The sequence below is a fragment of the Dermacentor albipictus genome, chromosome 7, assembly GCF_038994185.2.
Source record: "Dermacentor albipictus isolate Rhodes 1998 colony chromosome 7, USDA_Dalb.pri_finalv2, whole genome shotgun sequence".
Taxonomy (NCBI): Eukaryota; Metazoa; Arthropoda; class Arachnida; order Ixodida; family Ixodidae; genus Dermacentor; species Dermacentor albipictus.
This window is the reverse complement of record NC_091827.1, coordinates 70,152,006-70,171,985: the sequence shown is the minus strand read 5'-3', so window position 1 is coordinate 70,171,985 and position 19,980 is coordinate 70,152,006. Positions and strand designations below refer to the sequence as shown.

The window sequence follows — 19,980 nt, the reverse complement described above, 5'->3', positions numbered from 1 at the left end:
ACGTACACGGCAGTCATATGGTGATTAATTTCTGTTTTGGAAACACCTTCAGCTGTCAAATACTTCGCGACACCGAGTTGTTCAACTTTTGAAGTGTCCATTATGTGACGCAACCATATTCAACCCAGTGTATGAGAGCATTAAGGAACATTTATCTTCACACCTGCGTGTCAATTTGTAAATGAGAAATGCCGTTCTCCTACGCGCATGCCTCGCAGATAATGAACCGAACCATTATTGCGCGGTTAGGGTAGGCTCACTTTCATTTGACTCGCCCTCGTACATTAGAAATGCAAAGATACAATGGGATATGCAAATGCGAAAATACTGCTTGATAAAGGACAAAAAAGTGTCACTGGAAACAAAGTTCACTGCATGTATACACAAAACCTCGCAACAAGATATTTAAGTATACGTATAAGTCTCCAATGAGTCTATGTAGGTAACTGTATAAGTTAACTGTATATAATGCGTCTAATAACTGTATAACTGTAATAAGTGTATAATGCGTATATAATACTGTAATAAAGAAGTAACTGTATTAAATGCGTCAAACAAGGCAAATAAACATGTTGCACAATCATAGATTCACAGAATCCTAGATTCCGCCCCCATTCCATCCACTCCCCCCGATGTATTGCGCGCGACGGAAGGCGGCGTGCTTGCTCCCCGCTTTTCTCCTTTGCGCAGACAAGACCATCGTAGGCTCACCCATTCCACCTCCCCTCCTACGCTTTCACTCGCACATACAGCATGCAGCGCGTGGTCACGATGTTATCACCCTTGGACTTTATACGAAACATGAGGGCGATGGCAGGAATGCGCCTGGAGTGTCCATATAATTGCTTTCGCAATAATATAATAAACGTATCCGGCAACTGAAGCGCCCCGTCGCCCATTACTTTCCGCAAAAGAAGTATCAAAATCGAACTTTCACCATGCGACAATTCGCTGCGCCGCAACAATGTATTTTTTTTTCTGTGAGGCGGAGGCACCGAAAGGAAAAAGAAACGCATAGGAAAGTATCTTGGCCAGAATGTAATGCCTACTTCGGGCACCTAATGGGGCTATGGAAGGAATACCGAAGAAAACATGAGACGCTTGGTCCACTGAGAACCATACGCATACTGCTCAGTATCCTACAGCGGCGAAAGAAGACTTTCGGGAAAGGTTCCGCTCAAGGAATGCGGTGCAATCCTTCGAGTCCCCACAGTGATGGCGGCGAGCGACCATTGTTTTTTTTTTCTCGTCTGCTAGCCAGAAAACGTCCAAAACTCTGTCCGGTGAAAATCCACTCGGCCAGAGCAAACCGAACGCGCACCGAAGTGTACCGCACGGTAGTCGGGGCCATACGAGAAAAACGTATGCGCTCTGGTTGGCTCTGGCAGCCCGCGGTTAGGGTAGCGAGAACAAAAAAAAAAAAAAAAATCGAAGAGGCTCAATGTGTCCTCGCGAATAAAAGTCAAAGTAGAAAAAATAAATAAGAACGTATTTACTTCGGCTGGCTTGAGTGTCTTGACATGGATGTTCTGGCGTAGGTTAAAAAAAAATGTTTATATTTTTTTATGTGACATGACGGCACAAATGAACCACCCCAACGCTTCGTCTCATTGGACCTCGCTGCCTGTTTGTCAACTCGTCTGCTAGTTTGTTGATTTGGCTTGTCTCGTCGTATGTTCTGATGTAAGACTTTAGAAAAGTCAATAGACATTTGGCATCAAATGTTTATAACAACATTAAACCCACAAAGTTCCGCAATTGAAAATCTAAAGCACAACTTTGGAAATGTCAATGCACCTTTCACATCAAGAGCTTATGAGATTTATACCCATAAAGTTTCGCAATTGATATCCATGCGCTCCATAGATTCCGTGGCCTCAATGAGATGCCGCGGCGAGCCCGCTCACCATCAAAGCGCCCTTGAAACTTTGTGCTCGGATGGGACTGCTTGGCGTTATGTGACTCCCGGTGTATGGGCGTTGCCACGAAATCCAGCCCGAGTTTGCAATCTTCGCGGTTAAATGTCTTTTCGAGCGTCAAAAAGACATTCTAGACAAAATCCAGAGTGATTTCCGGCGCCGGAGGTCACTTTGGTCGGCGGTGCATGGACAGCACGAAAAAATTTCGGGGGGGGCTGAAGCCCCATAAGCCCCCCCCCTGGCTACGCCCCTGGTAGGCACTGAACCGTCAACTACTAAAGCGTACACGAAATTACCATCTTGTGAAGGTGCTGACACGAAGGCCTCAGCAACATTTTGTTTTTTTGCCGTTATACGTGTATTTAACGCGTCCCATCAAGCCCCATTTTTTCCTGAGGAGATGATACGTCAAGTCGTGTTGAATACCAGTTAAGCGTTCCCTTTTGCAGTGGGCCATCGCACAACAGCCCTACTAGAGTTAGTACTTCAGTAGCGCTTAAAGTAAGTACTTTAGTAAGGTACTAAGTAGATGTTTTACTAAACACTTATGTGCAACTGTCTTTCTTGGCAGGGGACTGTGTTAGGTACCAAAGTAAAGCAAGTCATTAAGTAACTTTCTATGGGGGCGAAATGCAAGAACATCCGAGTACCATGCATTGGGAGCACGTTAAAGGACCCCAGGTGGTCGAAATTTATCCGGAGCATTATAATCATATCGTCGTTTTGGCATGTACAATGCCAGAATTCATTTGTGTGTGCGTGTGTTTGCGTGTGCGTGTGTGTGTCTTGTTTTTAAGTAAGCTTAGTTTCAGCACTTGTTCTACACACTACTTCTCTTGCATCTTAAGTAGCCCACAAACTTGTGCGCCAATAATCCGTCACTGGAAAGCGCGCCACTCGACGGCAGCATCTTTAATCGAAAAGACTGCCCCGCAACGGTGGCATGGACGTTGCAGAGGTCGTCGAGGAGGCAATATTGCCGAAGCACAAGACATATCCGCCAGGCGCCTTAGAGAGAAAGAAGGCCTCAGGCGTCTAACAGAGAAAGGAACAGCAACTCGGTCTGAGCGAGGGAAGTTTCCAACCAGCTTCCGGCGGCGGCTGTGGTTGGCGTACGATGGGCAGAAACGCCCCCCAGTAAGCAGCAGCCCACGCATCGTTTATATGACTGTGCGGCCGCGGCGAATAGCCCTGTCGTTCAGACAATGCCCGCGGAAACGCTTCAACGGAGCGGGATGCGGCGTATCTGTGCCCTACGCGTTGCCAAACCGGAAAGAATGGTTTTACGAGCGTTATTTAAGGAAAGTTCCGTGCTTTCGTTGTTGCTTCTTCTCCTTATTTTTTTTTTTTAACCTCCTAACACGCGTTCACACTTAATCGAAGAGCGCACGTTGTTTCGAGGTCGTCAAAGTGACAGGTAGTCACGGCGTTTGTTTTTGCCTCCCCACCTGCTGAAAAGCCCGTTTCGAATCTGACTGCATCGGAGAAGGGAATTAGCTCGTCGGATTGTGCGCCGTGTGTGCTCTGGGCGACTGTGTCAACGCGCGCTGTTTCGAACAAAAGGTAAGCGACGTGCTGAGATGCCCTGCAGCAGGCTACTCCGGGTTTATCGTCGCGCGGGCGCCGTGTAATTAAAAAAAAAAAACAATAACAGCGGTGCCGAGTTCATCACAAACCGGAAGAGGTTGTGAACGTCAGCGTTTCTGAAAACCGCGAGAGTTAAAGCCTATTAGAAGGCGTGCATAAATGAACAGCTCTTTCCAATGGAGGGGATATCGTACATCCGCACGCTTGCTAACCTCCTTGCGTATGACAACACGGAAGCGACTTCAGAGAGGAAGTTTACTCGGTCCAACATGCTTATGGGTCACGCGCAGTGCCTGTAACCGCTTGCACATGGAAAACTTCGACACTCGAGAGTATAAACAGCGGCTGGGATTCGCGGGGTGTGGCGCACATGTTGCTGGTTATGTAACAAGGCACGTTTTGTTTGTCTCAGTCAATATTCTTATATAACAGCAGAAGTGCTAAACTTAAGAAACCGTAGGAGACCAAAGGATGAATCTGTCGACGAAAAAAAAGACGTTTTTCTCAAGGCAGCTATCAAGGTATACACGCTTGCGCAAGGCTTTCAATAGGGCCTTCTTCCGCTAAGAGGTGGGTCTGTGTAAAGTCCTACCAGGGAAAGTAACTTCTGTTGCCTCTACACTGGCACATCCTATTGCCGAAACCTCGGCACCACAGTGAGGTGCACCCTGAGCCTGTTCTCTGATAGTTCCTTTAATCGTTAACTTGTAAATACGGGAGAGGCAGGCCTCCAACTGCCAAGTTGGTGTTCACCAGTTAAAGATGGGCACGAATGATTTCCTGAGAGACAGCTTCGTCGGCAACGAGCGAGACGCTAATAGTGGACTAGTAGGTAAGCCTTCCCTTCAAACTTAGGATAGCTACGTTTAAGGAAGCATCAGGAATCCCGCAGAATCCTCCGAGCATTCTTGTGAATGAGCTAAGTACTTTGCCTTGAATGATTCACACAAGACATAATTTCAAGCATAAGTATATTTAAGGCACATATTATCATCGCCTATTCGTCAGATAGGGATTGTTTACCGTCGCAGTAAATACAGTGAAGTGACATCTGATATCCTTGTTTACATCAATAAAAAAAAAAACGCTTATGGACTACCTTATGTTTTAAACTATAGAGCACATGTGTTAAGTGCTGTATGAACAGTCAATTATTTCATCGCAATCTATACGTCACCATATGCAAGAACTGTTAATAACGGTTGCCTTTGCGCGAAAGCGGAATACCCACCCACAAGCTACAGCCTGCCCTAGAATCTGTCAAGTATCCTTGTGAACAAACTGGCAACGATCTAAGGTTAATTTCGTGCGACGTGTGCGAGGAAAGTCTAGTTAGCCGGTAAAGGTGTATTATCGCTGACAAAAACCCTAAAATCAGCTAGACCTAGCGAAAATTCTGCTAAAATGAAGATATCCACGCGGCAAGAATTCTGTCCATGGCGGTTGGTATCAGGCACGACCAATATACTAGGGCATGCAGGCCCACTTACGCGCCCGTAAATTTAGAAATATCCTCAAGGACCCTCTCGTATGCACCTGTTCTTCATTCAATGTGCTCATTTGCCGCTAAAGCCAATTATGTTGCTTGGCACTATTTACTTTACGCCGCTCCTTCGATAATTGGGAAAGGAAACTCGAGATGAGCATCGGCGTGAACACCAGCCGCGAAGCACCTGCCGAAGCCAGGAACGACAACGCGTGAATTACAAAAAAAAAAGTTGCGTAATCTGAACTCCGCGTGTCTTGCAAAGCCGTTCAGCAAGTAACGCTGTCGCTTCCTGGACGCTTCCCAACAGGACTTGTCGTTGGCGAGTCCTTTGAGCCAACGCTTCCGACATACATGGGACGAAAAATAGAATGGGACGCTTCGGGGTCCCCCGACAGTGCGCAAGACACGGTCGGAAACAAAGCACGTCACCATCGCTCTTGAGAACCGAGCAGCCTGCGAAAGAAGTCGTCAATCAAGCAGCGCGAGAGACGCGCCCGCGCCGTGTTTAAATATAAGCGCAGCGTGAAGAGCTGGCGTTTTCATTCTCACCCGGCTGCTTGCCGCCTGCCGTCCTTTTCTGATCTACGCTTCGCTTCGATGAGCGGTTCACTGGGCCACACTGCTCACGGCAGCCTGAATAGGCGCAACCGTTGTAAAGCTTTACTGGTATGAGCGTAAACATGGTCATCCCGTTGCGAGCGTATGCCACGAGAACCTCCCCTCATGGGGCCCTTATTTTGTAACGATCCATTTCATTTTCCAACTTGAAGTTATCGTCTCTCACGCGAACTGGATTATAACGTAAGCCATTAAAATGGCCCGGCGGCATCCTAGCCAGTGAAGAAGGGCTAAAGGAATGGAAAGTAAAATGAATCGTTACAAGGCCCGACTGCAGGGGCCGCATTTTTTGTAAAGATGCATGTATTTCTCTGTGCATTCCTTATGGCATTTCGCGCCAGATAGCTGAGCCAGGCCATAACAACAAAGCTAGGCCAAGTCCTGCGCAAACCATTAAGGAAGAGTGAAAAGACTGGATCGTTACAAAATACGGACACTGGCCGTCCTAGACAGTGACCAAGGGCAAAAGGAATGGAAAGTAAAATAAATCGTTACAAGATGCGGCTCCAGAGGCAGTATTTTGTAAAGATCCACGCATTTGTCTACGCATTTCTTAGGACATTTCGCACAACATAGCTGAGCCGGGCAAGAACAACAAAGCTACGCGAAGTCTTAGTCAAACCATTGAGCAAGCGTGAAAAGACTGGTTCATTACAAAAATACGGACACTGGTTGATCTCAAATGTCATAAGGCGGCGTCAAAATGAACACTCCTTGAGTACACGTTTTGGTTTTGCGAAGAGAGAAAAGAGAGGAGGCCGTAACTGGACAATGCTCCCTACGGCCACAACAAAACTATGTTTTGTCTCACTCACATGGGGCGAACACCTGGCGTCGTGCTTTATAACGGTCCAGTTCATTCGCCATTCTTTATCTCTTCCTACGCACCAGTTTCCTATCGAGGCGATAACTGCATACGCGCCAATGAAGAGCCACGAGCAATAAGTTTGGAAACCACAGATGCCAGCAAAACAAATAATTTTTTTAGCCTATAGGCATGCAGCATAAAATGAAGTGGGACATCCCACGCAGTGCCCGCGTTCGACCAATTCAATGTAGTGTAACAATTGCGCGTTGTACAGCTGCGGGAAAATAAGTTTTTGATATTTTTTGTGTGCGTGTATTTATAATTGGGCAGAAAAAGAGCAGACCACTGTGTTACCACGTCTTCCTCTCTGTTCGCTGCTGTCCTTGACAAGTAATTTTGGAAGATTTGACTTTGTATACTAAGCTTCTTTCCCCAAAAGATTGGCGCCTCTAAGCTGTGCCGATTTTTTCGCGTTTTATTTTGTCTGCGTTCTCCTGTTTTCTTTTTCCTTTTCTTTTTGCTTTTACGGAACATAACAGCAGCACCCCCGCACCTTCGTGACCACACTGCATGCTGTGCATGTATTTACTGCAAATTATATATTACCTCCAGAGCGAAAACGTGCATTGCTGTCATTACGCGATAGTTGCTTCCGCCATTCTGTCCAGTTCCAGCAACACGGCAGTGATATCTCTCTCTCTCTCTCCTTCTATCATGCATCTGTCTTAACGCTTGATTCGTCACAGCGTCTCTCAAACACTTTCCTTAGTTCGCATCTCACACCCTGCCGCCAGGGCGAACGTGTACTCCTGCGTGAACCTTCCGGGTAGCATTCAATGCCACCACGTTCATCATTTCGATCGCTGGATTTCACGTGACGGTCTCGCTTTTTTTTTTCTCAGCGACAATGACGAAACCGAATCTCTCGCATGACACCCGGTCGAAGGAAGAGCCTGCAGGGCGTGGGCGAGCGACCAAAGCCGAACCGGACGCACCACGGCCTACTGCCCCCGTGCCCACTCGTTGCTCCTCAGAATTTGGGAGCGAGACGGGCGCACGTCCACGCCGCTCGTTCCAGGCGCAACGACGGTCCACTTCCTTGTTGTTTCACCGCGTGGCAAAGCGACGCAGCTTCTTGCCGATCGGCTCTCCCCGTGAATGGGGCTTCTCTTCTATATTAATTTCTCTCTCCTTTTTTTTTTCTCATCTTCTATTCGGTCATAGCGGAGGTACCGTGCTTCACCCCGTCCCCGGGTGCGATGGACGTTTGTTCCTTTCAGCGGCGTCTCCCCGGGGCCGTGCCGTGAATTCCAATGCGACGGGTACGTGGTCGCCCTGTCTTTAGCTTTGATACAGCGGGCTACTTGTACACGTATTCCTGATGGCTGTATTACGGCGCGGTGGCGCAGCTGACGGAACCACTTTGAATCCGGGCGCCTAATAGCAAGGACTAGTTGAACATAGGGATCGGGGTGAGGAGGGTGGGGTGGCGGGGAGGGTGGTTGGATCGGGAGCGAGCAAGCTGTGTGGCCTGTGCGCGTCGTAACGCCATCCGGTGCAGGGTCTTCAACGACGATGCTATACTGACCGCGTCCCTTCCGGAGTCACGGAGGTCGTGCACGAGGGGCGGTCACCCGAAGGCGCCCGCTCGAGCGGTCAGTGGAATTCGTAAGCTCGGGCTTCGAATTCGAGAGTGAGGTCGGCGCGCGCTAATAGCATTAGCACGGTTCTTCCGGCATTGTTTTCGGCAGACGCGATCGTGTTCGGTGCACAGGGCAGAGGTACGGGTTACAAAATGGCGGGTCAGTGACCTGCTGTACATCGTATCCCACCACCCAACCTATTTTTCACCCGTGGCCCTCACATGTGCAGTACCAGCAGGTGAACGATATTCTGGAAAGTGCGATGCTAGTTCCTTTAGACGTTTTCTGGTACCAATATAAAAAAGATGCAGTAATTTACTCCTTCCGCATGCGTGTTCAATTACTAATAAATGCTTTAAAGCCTAATTCCTCTTCTTACTTGAAGCGGCAGGGAACGTGGCGGCGCACACTTCACCGCCCCTTAGTTGAAGGCCGATGCAGTGCTCTGTGACGCAACGGAAAGTTGCCCGTTTGACTACGGGTGAAGTTTCCGTAGTACGTTGGTGATCAAGATTGCGTGGAATCCTACTACTGGAGTATGCGCAGGATACACACTGCCATGCCCTTCAGAGTATATCACTTTTGCATTTTCGTTAAGGCGACACCTACAGCTGATGGGGAAAATAAAAGGTACAAGGTGAAGTACTGTTCGCCATCGCTTTTCGGAATCCGCCAATTTCGAAGCAGCTGATAAGAACTTGCCCGGCTTATTATCTAATAACACACAAAAAAAACGTGAAGAGTCGGATTTCGTAGCTAGCTTCAATCCTGAGTTAACGCCGGCACAGTAAGCCACCACGATGGCTAAACATATCCGAGTTTGACAACAGCAACATTCTCAAAGAAAACTATCCAACGTTAAGTTCCTCTCCAAATTTTGCGACATGCTTGACTGTTCATTAGAATAATGCAGACTCATGTCGGTGCTACTGTTGCATTCTGAACGACATTATATGAGGCTGAAAGAAAGACACTACTGTTTACTGTTTTCTTTCTTCGGTCGTCCTGTTTTGTCGGCTACGTTCTCTGATAACCAAGCAAGGAACTAGCGGTTACAAGAAGGGAATTCAGGTTCATAGATAGATAGATAGATAGATAGATAGATAGATAGATAGATAGATAGATAGATAGATAGATAGATAGATAGATAGATAGATAGATAGATAGATAGATAGATAGATAGATAGATAGATAGATAGATAGATAGATAGATAGATAGATAGATAGATAGATAGATAGATAGATAGATAGATAGATAGATAGATAGATAGATAGATAGATAGATAGATAGATAGATAGATAGATAGATAGATAGATAGATAGATAGATAGATAGATAGATAGATAGATAGATAGATAGATAGATAGATAGATAGATAGATAGATAGATAGATAGATAGATAGATAGATAGATAGATAGATAGATAGATAGATAGATAGATAGATAGATAGATAGATAGATAGATAGATAGATAGATAGATAGATAGATAGATAGATAGATAGATAGATAGATAGATAGATAGATAGATAGATAGATAGATAGATAGATAGATAGATAGATAGATAGATAGATAGATAGATAGATAGATAGATAGATAGATAGATGAGAGGGCGAGGGAAAAGTGAAGTGGAGGCAAGGAGCAGGGGGAGAAAGAAACTAGGGAAATTAGGGAGGAGGGGCGTCCGGTTGAGGGAGCATCCAGCCGGGGGAAGGGAAAGGGGACTGGCAGAAGGCATAACGGAGCAGGACGTGGCTTAAACACAGTTTTGCATTAGGAAGCAAAACAAAATGAAGATAGACATAGAAAATAATATGGTGAGCTATGTCGATATTCCTAGAGTTCAACTGATAGCACCAAGTGGATGACTGTTCGTACATGACTGGCGAAGTGGGCATTGTGACACCATTCCTTCTGTCTTCCATATCACAACGGTGTCTTTCGTGGGAGCTGGTTAGTTTGTAGTTATGAATTCATAGTAAAATATTTAGCGCGCACAATTGACAAGGACACAATGGCGGGGGACACACGAGCACCCCTTCACTGAAGGTGGCCCCCTTCACTGTGACCTTGTCAATTGTGCGCGCTAAATATTTCACTATGAATTCGTACCAACTCGCCCAACTATCAGTTCTGCTGTAGTTATGAACTTATGATAAACTTTCAGCAGATTAGTGCGACAGGATAAGTCCCAAAACATGTATAACTTAGCCCCACTCTGCCGCATCATATATGTGTGCACGTTTCGCTGTGCACAGAACACAGTTAACAGCCAGTGATGGTGGGTCTCTTGATTTTGGAATCATCCGGTATTCTATCATAACAGCAACCGGTCGTTCAAAAGATTTAACACACCTGGTAAGTACTATTTATGCTCATTAAACAAGGACCATGGTAAAGACCCTAGTCGATAGTCGGACCACGCAACCCATGTCATTGTAGACAGTGCCAAGCGGAAATATCCAATATGCTGGTACCGCGAAAAACAAAGAACACCACACACAAAAAAGTGATACATCCATTGTGACTTAGGAGCGCAATCTAGACATTTAGCTTGAACTTATCTATCGGAAACAACGAAGTAGAGCGGGCGTCAAAAGTTTACGGACAGCCGCATCTGAGAAAATGTGCGATTTGCGAGCAGTTTGTGACTGCAGCCGGTAAAACAATGCAACACTTTGCTATTCGCACGGATGTGCTACCAAAGACTGGAAGCACAAATGCAAGGCAGCATGTAGAGGCTGCGGAAATATGATTTTTTTTTTCTCAGATCCTGCGGCCCGTGATCTTTTTACTCCTTCACATATTGACACTGCTCGCGTTCGGTATATGATTAAGTTCGGCATTTACGAGGCAACCGTAACCAGTGTGCACCTCTTCCACAATTTGTGCAGACACTGAATACCTGTGCTATCATTTCGCCAGACGTTGCTGTAGCATAATAATGACCGCGTACTCCCTGTGGCAGTAAGCTCTGTCGGGGAACACCTTATACGCTCAGACAGCAGATGTTACTCGTGTAACTGCATGGATGTTGTCGCTTAACCATTTACCTATATCTGATACAAAAATGGCACTTCTCGCAATGCAAAGTGCCTGTAGTTTGTTTGTTTTTTAATGAAGCCATCCCCCTTGAAATATTATTTCCGGCCCTATACCAACGGTACTTTCAATTTACGTGGCAGAGCAGAAGGAAAGGCGCGCAATGTACTATGCGTTCTCCCGGCTATGCAGGGGGCACCAGTGCAGAAAAGATTCGTAACAATAATGCCAATTCTTGAAGATGACCAATCAATGACTATTCCAACACCCATGATAGTCCACGATAACGTTTCGCCACGCCTGCTCACCTACTAATCTCGCTGGCTTCCCACCTCTGCTTTGCGAACTTCAAGCATTAGGGAAACTCACAGCGGTTCCGCACGTATTTCTTGAATGCACTGCTTGGCGCGTTGAGCCCAGTAATCAAAGATACCAAATTATTGTAGCTTCGCGTATGAGCGATTAGCCTAATGATTAAAGGAGTTCTGTGGGCCCGCATTACTCTATAACTGGCATGGTTATTAGTAAACTATGTCCGAAAATTAACTGCTTGTTGTTGAGGATAAAACGTAATAATTAATCAAAGAGACCTTCCCAGCTAACTACGATACGCGGGCCATTTGGGTTGCCGGTCGGAAAAAAAAAAAAAGAAAGGAACACTACTTCATTGGCCCTCAACATTGTCACTGGAAAAGAAGCGCGTCATCGGAACTCAACTACATCGTCTGTATTTACTAGCGCTTTGGATGATGTCATGTGATATTTATACACGATGCTCGTTATCTAAGGGGGCCTCCTGTTAAACCCATTTAGGCGCAATATCCATCAAAACATTGAGAAAAAGAAGAGGGCTCGTCATCAAAAGCTATCTGATTTCAAACGAGCTTACACATTTGTTAATTGCTATTAAGTGAAGAAAAAAAAAATGGGAAGGCGGACCTCTTTAGGGTCGGCTATCAGAAAACCTACACCTCTCTCATCGGCGCCAGCGTTACTCACGGGTACTTGACAAAGAAGGGGAATGCCGATGGGCCTTGCCGACTGGTAAGGTCTCGCTCTCGAACCACTGCGATCTGACGTGTCCCGGTGCTCACAACGGCCAGAAAACAAAAAAAAATGACCGCGCGGAAGGTGTATAAGCCACAACAACGTAGTCGGTCCGCACCTTTTGCCTTTTCTTCCCCTCGTCTTTCACCGACGTCTTCGGAAGTCGCACCAACAAAACGTCCGCTCTTCGAGTGCCGGGTTGAAGGTGTGTATATCGACGGGACGCTTCCGCTCGGACGCAAACACCACCACAATTGGCTCGCGACGTGGGATACGGGGCTTAGCGGGGGTTTATGCAAGGCACAGGTAGACCTCCGGTGTGGTGGACGGGACTTTCACTGGACACTCTGCGTTGAGCGACAGCGGCGTCGGCGGGCGCCTTTTATACGGCCGCACCATCGTGACTGCGTCGCGTGCTCTCTGATCGGGAGAGGAGGAATCGGAGAAGAAGAAGAAGAGGAGGACGAGTACGAGGATGCGCGCAGCTTCTTCGTGCCTTTGTCGTTCGAGGCGTGTGTACGCTGGCCTGCCCTCCTCTTCCCCCGTTTCGCTTTCTTCTTCCTCTGAGGTTGACGCCACGCTCTCTCTCTCTTTCTGCTGCTTCTCTCTCTCGTTCCTCGTTGTTCACTTTCTCCGCGATCTCGTCTCGCCGCCGGACCCCTCACTCGGCCACCCGGCGCCGTCTTCCTTCCGACTTTCACCTTCAGAGGTCGAGGTGTTTTTTGTTTGTTTTTTTTATTCTTGTTCTTCGCTCGCCCATCGGCTCTCCCTTCTCGTCCGATGCGTTTCTCTGGCGTACGCGCTCACCGGGGTGCGTTCGGTATGGACAAGTAGCGGCTCGTTTTGTTTTCTTTCTTTTTTTTTGTTTTGTTGTTGATCGGTGCGGCTGCCTTCGCCCCGATCGGGGCCGTTTGTCTGCGCGTGTTCGTTTAGGCGCGTACGACCCGTTGAGGAGATGTTTGATTTGCCTCTGCTCCCGATCTCCCTCTCTCTTGTTGTTTACGTCGGCGCAGAGGAGCGGGCGGACCTTCACATTCCGCGTGCGCGTTCTCGGACGTCACGATTGTCGTGCACAGATGTCCCATTGGGTGACATTGGTCTGCCTCATAATAAATCTGTCTCGCACATACGCGGTCGCGTCCGAATTCCGGTCCTCGTCGGTGGTGGGACGAATGTAGAACCGAAGGCAACAATTTCAGAGCGAGGAGCGTCGGAGATTAACGTCGCTGTACGCGAAGTTCCAATGAACATCTTAAAGGAAGTAATCTAGAGATGAAATTAAGAAACACGACAGGTGGTCAGTGCTACTGCAGAAGCTTTGCACAACGGAACACTTTCTGCAGGGTGTAAAAACTGGGCAGAAAACTATGTGGCAGGGAGTCAACAGAGCTTGTCGAGGAGTGCAGAAAACAAGTGCTTCGAAATGTCTTGCTTAATATTAGAGGCCGTTACGCAAATTGCGTATAGCTCCATACAATCTCACACGCTGAAATAAAGCTACAGGGGGCTTCAGTGTCCCGTCTTCTCCTTTACTAGTAATTAAATATTTGTTTATAGATTTGCTATAGCACTCTTTCACCTATAGGCGTAGGGTTTGTCGCTCGCAGTTGTGATAGAATTTGCCCCCTTCATATTTATGGAATTGTTCCCGTCAAGGCTACAAAGGCATCTCGGAAGTTGTCTCTACTAACTAAGACTCCCTCCAGCGATTTATATGCGCAAAAATAATCGTTGAATGACTGGTTTCCGCTCGCGACCACCCGGTTTAGACTGGACAGCTTGACGGCGGCGTTCCTTTGGAAGGAACGAGTTGTGCCCATCACTAGAGCCCCTTCTCACGAGCACCCACTTCGTGCTGTTGCAACTTGTGGCACGTTTCCTTGCGCCACGTGTGATCACAATGCCGTCTGCTGCTGCTACAAACATGACCATATTGCTTGTCCTCCGACGGCACTTGCTCTTTGCAATGGTGCAAACCCACTCTGGAACGTTGATCGGTGCATTGCACTCTCAACGTCTCCTGTTTTCGTGCGTATACCTCAGTGTGTGTTGTTGCCTTTTTGGAGCGAAGACGAGGTTCGACATTGTTGTCGGGCGGGGCGCTGTTTATTTCTTTTTACTTCTTTTATGTTCGCTCATTTCTTTGACTGCTCCACATGCAGCCGCCGAGCAGCACTGCATGCGATCGTCGCGCCCTCTGCGGTCGATCGCAGCGCCGCATCACGCCGCGTTCCAGACCGTGCTTTCCCACGTCTGCTTCGAAAGCGACGAGACTCGAACCGCGGTCATTGCTACGGCCGTCTCGTTCCTTCGTGCTCTCCATTGCTGGCCAGTTACGCCCTGAACGTCTGGTGGTCGCTCGTAGTCTGGTTTCCTGCATGCGTTTGTTTACTGCTAGAGAAGCGGCGACGCGTCCGTGCGTGTGTTTTATTTCCGAATACATCTGTGTATTGCGTTAGACAGAGCCGTCGTGCGCATAGCTGGAAGTCAACAACCTTTCGGCATCGTAAGGCTGTTTGGCCCTTTCGTAGACGGGTGGCTGACATAGTAGGCGGGCTTGCTTAAGAAAAACAAAGTCGTTCTAAGCGCATTCTGAATGCCTTATCGGGGTTCCTTTTGTGGTTGTTATTGTGGCCAAAGCAAGTAATTTATTTCAACCGTGCTTTGAGCTTCTCAGTAGCGCAAAGGGCAGTCAAGTATCGCAAGATCTGTCATAAGACAAGTGCACAAGTGTGCGTTTCGAAAACTTCTACCGCGGTATCGTATTCCCGGCTACGATACGAAAGTGTGAAAGAGGAATGCTTGGGGATGTTACTAATCAAAAAGTTACTTCATTCTTTGGGAATTTGCTGATTAGGGCTATTGGGTATACTATGTTTATGCATAGTGCGCACTGCTTGAATTTGACCAAAGCAGTCACAGCGCTGGAAAAGTGTGCCAAGAAATGCAGGAAAACCGTGACTACATTTCTGTCTTAGCAGACGTGCTTATTCCTGTAAACCAAAACAAGACGCATTTCTAATGGGACGTCTAAGTGAGTACCTCACATGAGCCATATACTCAAAAGCCTACATTGCCCAAGTTACGTCAGCCAGGCCTCAACAGCTATCCTCTAGAAGGACTCATCTTTTTCATTGCATGCCATTGGACGACAGTTGCGTGCCTCACTGGTTTCTTCTTTTTTAATTACTTTTCTTCTCGTTTAAAACTGATTGTAACTGCTTCATGTTAGGATATTCACATCGTGGGCTCAGATGCACATGGACAATACCATTCGGATATTAAACCTTTTTTTTCCGGTACAAACCTATACTTGATAATCCTGCACTTGCGTCTCTCGCCTTCGTCCTCTCCACGGTGTTGGAGTTGAGGTTAAGGTACGTGGAACCGGATAAAAACTATATAAGCACAGGCACAGGTTAACGTGGTACCGTATTGGCACGTAAATCACGTGGACAAAAGTATAATGCGACTTTCCGATTCTCAGGACACAATTTCTTACTCTCTCTCTCTCTCTCTCTCTCTCTCTCTCTCTCTCTCTCTCTCTCTCTCTCTCTCCCTCTCCCTCTCTCTCTCTCTCTCTCTCTCTCTCTCTCTATATATATATATATATATATATATATATATATATATATATATATATATATATATATATATATATATATATATCGTCTGCCGTCTTCCCATCCACTTTCTGGGGTATTTATGTTTCCTAGTAGAACTCTGAGAGTGGTGGCGCTGGTTAACACTCCTCCGTAGAGATGGCGGGGGTGCATTTGGTCTGGATCAGTGGAGTTTGAAACGCCATTTAAAAAAAAAACATGATAACAAGGAAACAACAGCGTAACACTGGTGGGACGCACCCGAATATAAGGCGAGACACCTTTTGCTGTTAGAAATTCCGAGAGAAAAGGAAAGCTCAACCTATATTCATGCAAATGTGGTATGCGGAATGAAATAAGAACACGGCGATGAAGTGTCTTCTAAACGTGCTAAACAGAAAGCGATTTGGGACAGGTGTTATACCTATAATTTCCCGATCCACGGAGAAATACGTTTGCTCGTCCCAGTAGACCAAATTTTCGTGGTCTTTTTCCGAGTGGAACAAGAGTCTTAGAAATAGCGCTCCGAATTCACCCCAGCTGTTCACGATTTCCTCGAATTTTGGCTGTTTCGTCCAGCGACGCCAGAAACAAGGGGACGAAGAACGCAAACTTCTGAACCCGTAGGAAACTCGCATCACTGACTCACCGGTCCAGAGGAACACAAAGTTAGTTATTGCCGGCACAAGTGCAATATATACTCAGTTTCATTTTTATCAGGTAGCATTGCCAAGGTATAAGCAAGCAGCGTGGTTATTGAAGTCTAGCGACTTACGCGGCGCATTTTTTTTTTATCTACCTAACCTAACACCTATTACGTATGTCAGAGGTACAACTTGTGGACGTACGGTTACGCATAATCACACATTATTTGTGCACCTTGGTGCCTACGGTGGGCGGCATATATATGCTGTATCATGGTCGCGAACGCCCAGGATGCGCAGTGGTCGCTGGTGGAACAAGCGTGACACTATATTTGGTGATAAATAGGTTCAGGCCTATATGCGCTTTATGCAATAAGTACTTCATATTTTGCGGCATTAAAGTACGACACCTAATTAAAGAAACGTCAAAATACATAACACCTACCCTGTTTTTCGAATACGAGACTCTTTTCATCGCCGTGAAAGTGAGCAGCGACATCTCTACCCTTCCTATGGCGGCGTCTGCTATGTACACGTATGAAACAGAGTACAGTGGGCTTCCGCCATTGAGACCTTCACGAGCCGCCGTTTCTAATGCCAAGTTTACGTCAAGGTAGCCAACAACACGAACAGTTAAGCGATGTCCGCTTTGTTCTGCACAAGAGCCAGTGTTGGCAATTGAGCCAGAAGGCCGCTAACGTTCGCGAGTTTTTTAGTGACCATAATGACAAGTGCGCCTGTTTGGAGTCGCAGCGACTTTTTTTTTCGTAGGTTCAGTGACTTTTCAAATACTAACAAACAAAATTGCCCCGATAAAATTCCTCCTGCGTATTCGCAGCAAAGCTCGATCATTCGGCTCCATTTTAATATCCTTAGGTGGGATATTTACTCCCTCCATTTCTCTCTACCTATAAATACACATCCAACAGCCTAAAGGCAATGCTAAACTTTGAGATGAATTGGCCGCTGTGGCGCAGTTTGTACGGTGTTCCGTTGCAGAGCGGCAGGTTGCGCGTTCGATTTCTGACCGCCGCGTTCGCATTTCGATGGAGGAGAAATGCGAGAACGTTCGTCGACTTAGATTTAGGACCAACAGGTAGTCAACGGTAACGTGGATTCCGCCACTGTGGCGTGCCAGCCCCAGTATTGCTTTGCGACGTTGAACTCAATCAATCAATCAATCAATCAATCAATCAATCAATTCCCTGTTTACTTTCAACCACAGGCGGTAATTTAAAGCTATCATTTAAACATATATAACCACTCCAGTCTGTGCTCGATAACCACACGTTTCAAGCAATTTCATTACTTTTTCTTTTCTACAGACGACTTTCCGATAGTTGCCTATAGCGCACCGGCTTAAAGGCTCAAAAAATCCTGCCGCAGCTCTCGTCCCCTAACAAATCCTCCCTCCCCCACCTCACAGCCCTTCCCCCGTTTACAAGAAGATCAACATTCGTGCGCATTGAAACTTGTAGAGAAGTTAGAAGATATAAATGATGCAAGATACTGGAAATAAACAAACTAGAGGTAAGAAACAGCAAAAACTTAGAAAACAGTTCAATGTGAAACAAGCGGTTCATATGTGAAGAACATCCAGCAAAAACACGCACACATGCCACACAGCACTTTGAACTGCAACAAAACAAAACTTCTGAAACAAATTCGGCATGCAAATGAAAAAAAGTGGTTTCAAGCAAGCTCTGCCGTAATTATAAAAATATTTACATGCCCTTCTTTAAAACTTGATTACGAACGCTTTCGTAGGTTAAAGTCATCACCGAAAGTCTGTCGTATTAGGAGGCGTAAGAGGCTCATTTCGTATGCTACTATGTATGTTCAGCAGAGTGAAACATAGTTCCAGCGCACATTTGAACAAGGACGAGGCGAGAAAGACAACACTAACGCCGGACTTCAACTAAGTGTGTCTTTCAACTTAGTGTTGTCTTTCTCGCCTCGTCCTTGTTCAAATGTGCGCTGGAACTATGTTTCACAATGCTAATCATAACCAACTAGCCCAGCTGTCCATACTTAGCATACTTATGTTTAGCAGAATACGTTGTTGGGCAAGTTGGTTCATTGTATTTGGAAAGATTGGTTTCGCTTTCTAGACGATCACAAGAAAGATTGGTTGCGCCTAGTCCTGTCTTCTTCCTTGTGATCGTCTAGAAAGCGCAACCAATCTTTCCAAATACTATGTATGTATTGCATAAAGCGCATCCTAGGCCTGAACCTATTTATCACCAAAGGAGAGTAGGTGTAGTGTCACGCTTCTTCCACCGGCGACCACTGCGCATCCTGTGCACTCATGACCATGACAAAGGATATTTACGCCACCCACCGGAGGTGCCAAGGTGCACAAATAATGTGTGATTTTACGTAACCCTATGTCCACAAGTTGTGCCTCTATGTAACAGCCGTAGAAAGCGTTGCAGAAAAAAAATAGATTGCATTGCGTAAGTCGCTAGACTTCCATAACCACACTATACTTGCGTAGGTCTTGGCAATGCTACGGCAATAGTGCTTGTGAAGGCAATAACAAATGCTGCGCTCCTCTGGACAGGTGAGCCAGTGATGTGAGTTTCCTACAGGTTCAGAAGTTTATGTAATATGTGTGTAACTAATAGCAGCTTTAATATTTACAATAATAAGCTCGCTACATAGCGGGCTTCTGAACACACACAAGATACAACCCCGAGGTGGAATCTAAAGAACACGAACCTTGTGAGTGAGTGAGTGAGTGAGTGAGTGAGTGAGTGAGTGAGTGAGTGAGTGAGTGAGTGAGTGAGTGAGTGAGTGAGTGAGAGTGAGTGAGTGAGTGAGTGAGTGAGTGAGTGAGTGAGTGAGTGAGTGAGTGAGTGAGTGAGTGAGTGAGTGAGTGAACTTTTATTGGGTCCAGCAAAACGCGATAAAACGCGCACCCGGCTAATCCTTGTCTGAGTTAGGGAGATAGCAGAGAGGTGGATGGGACACAAATGCTACCTCATTGCCTGCAGCTATCCCCTGTCTAAGTCACAGGGATAAAGGCAATGTACGGTACCTGTCAGGGAATAATGTTAACGAGAGGTGAACGGGGCACAGAGGAGTACGAGAGGCATATTTACCATACATTTAAGCCTTCGTGGCCCTATAGGGTCGCACTGGCACATTCATTTTGGGGGACTTGCGAAGAATAGGCACATAGCTAAGTGAACATACTGTCTGTTGAGGCACATATTCTGTGGCTCAAGTTGTCTATACAATATATATATATATATATATATATATATATATATATATATCCGGCGAAGAAATGACGATGCACGGCTAAACCCGGGAAAGAGTCGAAGGAACCCGCAGGTTGTATAGCTTATTTCTGAGCTGGAAGAGCGAATGTGCCAGTAATGGAACTCCAATTTGGTTGAGGAACTACCGAGGAACCAATAATGAACGTAAAACGGGGAGCTTCTGAGTGTCTTGCTTCTAATATGAAGGGAGGATGACCATGTAATAATTTTGTAATGTTGAGAAAAAAACAACCCACAAGTATTATCAAGCTTCCTTTATACGACGGAGCAGTTATTACCCGATGCGCTCCTTTTC

The 19,980-nt window shown here is 46.4% G+C and overlaps 1 protein-coding gene across 2 annotated transcripts in view; it reads right to left on the bottom strand.

Annotated features, from left to right (window-relative positions):
* The window catches only part of LOC139048030 (U-scoloptoxin(01)-Cw1a-like), a 31,949-nt gene extending 19,388 nt beyond the window's left edge, over positions 1 to 12,561 (bottom strand). The window contains exon 1 of one of the 2 annotated variants that reach the window (XM_070522382.1): positions 12,271 to 12,561. The gene's annotated coding sequence lies outside the window, so the exon portion shown is untranslated. The remainder of the gene's footprint in view (positions 1 to 12,270) is intronic. The other variant, XM_070522381.1, reaches the window with a different exon arrangement.
* Between the last annotated feature and the right edge of the window lie 7,419 nt (positions 12,562 to 19,980).